The following is a 2,833-nucleotide window of genomic DNA, read 5'->3' as shown; positions in this document are numbered from 1 at the left end:
ACCTTAGTCAGTAATCAAACTTAGCATCACCAATAGCTGAGCTATGTGTCATGTGCCTCCTGATGGGAATCAATAAGAAATACATATCACCTATGTAGTTTACTTATAAAAAATGTTTAACCTAAATTTAATCATGATGAATCAAGTCAGATAAAATCAAAATGTGCAATTCTATAAGACACTGCCCTGGATTTTTTTTTTTTAAATATAAAAGTCAACATCATGAAAAAAACAGAGGGACTAAAGAGGCATAAATATCAAATGCAACTGGATCCTGGATCAGGGTAGGGAAAGTAGACCACATATAACAGACATTTTGGACAATTAAAAAGTTAAATATGGACTGTACATTAGATATTATTCAATTAATGTGATTTTCTTACTTATGCTAGTAGTATTGGTATATAGGAGAATGTCCTTTTTCTTAGGAGATGCATACTGTTACTGTTATATGGGAGATTGTCCTATATAGTATTGTCATACAGTGGTAGCTTATGGTGAATGATGTCAGATTTGTGATCTCCAAAGAAGATTTAGCTTTGGGACCAGGGACCAGGCTTGATCACGCAAGAGTTTTTGTGTATCAGAGTTTTATTAAAGTGAAAAAGGGAAAGAGGAAGCTTCTGGCATAAACATCAGAAGGGGGACAGAGAGTGCCCCCTCACTAGTCTTAGCAAGGGAGTTATATACCTTTTTAATTGGTTATGACAGTAAATCAAAAGAATGTCTCAAAGTTGTAAAATGTAAAATGTAAAATGTCTTACCAGATCCACTCCCACATTTTAAGATGATAGGATTAGTCAGAAGGTTCTCAAGAAGGAGAAACACATCCTCAAGCAGGAAACATTATTGTTACACAGTCATTGGTACAGAGTTTAAGGAAAAACTTGAGCAACTCATCCTTGAGCAAGTGTTTTGTTGTGCAATCATCAGCTCTGGACTTAAAATGTTTGTCCTTTCCTCCTCCTTGAGAACTCCAGACCTCTATCTCCTCCTTGAGAGCCCCAGATCCCTTTGTCCTCTTTGGGGACCCTGGACTTCTTATCAACCTGCCTAAGAACTGACTCTCTCAATAGGAGTATTGTTATATAGGAGAAGTGTATTGTTATATAGGAGAATATCATTAGTATTTTTATAAAGGAGAATGTCCTTATTCTTAGGAGATACATACCGAAGTATTAAGTTGAAAATACAAAAATGACTATTAGCGATTTCATAAGGTTAAACTTAATATTTAGAAACAAATGCCATGATATCTGCAACTTGCTTTCAAATGCTTCCGCAGAAACATTAATACATGATAGATAAGTAGGTAGGTAGGCAGACAAATCAACTGAGTAAGACAAAACATTAAAAACTGATGAATGCTGGTGAAGAAATAGGGATACCCATTGTAAAAATCTTTCAACCTCTTTGTTGGTTTGAGATTTTTCAAAATACGAAAATAGAAAAATGGGGGAAGTGAAACATTCAGCTTTGCCCAGTTAATGGTAAAACAGTTTAAGACAAACCTAGTTTCTTGAGCGATTAATGCTCAGTTTTTCAAGATTTTTTTCCTCTTACTCTTTCTCTTCCCCTCTCATCTTTTGAAATCTGAACACAGAAGTTTATCATATATCTTAACAATAGCATAGTGGGGCTGTCTTCTGGTCTACACATTGTGCTTCTTCCCTGGCATCCAAATAATGTGTGGGTGATGCATAGCTTGCCTCACCTGAGCTCTGGGCATTGGTCCATATATGTTTACTGTGATAACTGCTAAAATGGGTGGGTTTTGTCTGATCTCCTGGCATAGGCAATGCAGGATGATGGCTCTCAGGAAGCTCAGCCATCTCCTCCTGCTGATCAGGCTACCTTCATGGACTTTCACTGATGCTTCAAATCCTCCGAGACTTGGCAAAATCCTCCATCTGGACCTCATGTTGGAGTTGCCCACTCACAGCTACCGCTATTATGTTCTTTGAACAGAGACCTCTACTGAGACCTCCTCTGCTGTGACTTCCTGACAAGTACATGAATGTTTATTTCTAAACTACCCTTTATATAGGACTTCCCTGGTGGCTCAGACGGTAAAGTGTTTGCCTACAATGCGGGAGGCCTGGATTCAATCCTGGGTCAGGAAAGTCTCCTGGAGAAGGAAATGGCAGCCCACTCCAGTATTCTTGCTTGGAAAATCCCATGGACTGAGGAGCCTGGTAGGCTACAGTCCATGGGGTTGCAAGGAGTCAGACACGACTGAGCGACTTCACTTTCACTTCTCACTTTCACCTTTTATGTATCCTCAGCGTTTCCCAGGAACCTCTCTATCTCTCCTACCATATGCATCAGCTACTATTCACCTAAAACACCATGACACAATTTTTATGCTTCTGTGGTCATCCCCTGTTGGTATAGGGTTTTTCTCAAAGGCTTTCAAACTCTTGGCCAGTAAGATTCCCAAATTTCTCTAAAACTTTCAACCCACGTAACTGCACTATGAGCAAAGGACACAGTCTCATCTCTCACACACTTGTCTCTCACACACACCCCTTAACTCTTTCCCCAGCACTTCCTACTTTTCATACAATGGGACTTTTGTTGGATCGTAGCCTCCATTCTTTCTCCATTATGGTTCCTTTTTAAAAATAGAGTATTAGCTTTATTTTCAAATAACTAAAAATTTCCCTTGGTTAATAGAAGAACACTTTCGAAATTTAGATGGTTTCTTTCCTTTTCAAAGGTCTGAATTTCAAGACAAGTGTCTGACAAGGGACTCGAGAAAGTTCACCGTGAGATTTCAAACTTAGCAAAGGTCATTTTCTCTAGGCGGATTGTGCCTTCCTGGAAGCAGTGA

The sequence above is a fragment of the Muntiacus reevesi genome, chromosome 1 (assembly GCF_963930625.1).
Source record: "Muntiacus reevesi chromosome 1, mMunRee1.1, whole genome shotgun sequence".
Taxonomy (NCBI): Eukaryota; Metazoa; Chordata; class Mammalia; order Artiodactyla; family Cervidae; genus Muntiacus; species Muntiacus reevesi.
The sequence above is the reverse complement of the archived record's forward strand: the minus strand, read 5'-3'. Positions refer to the sequence as shown.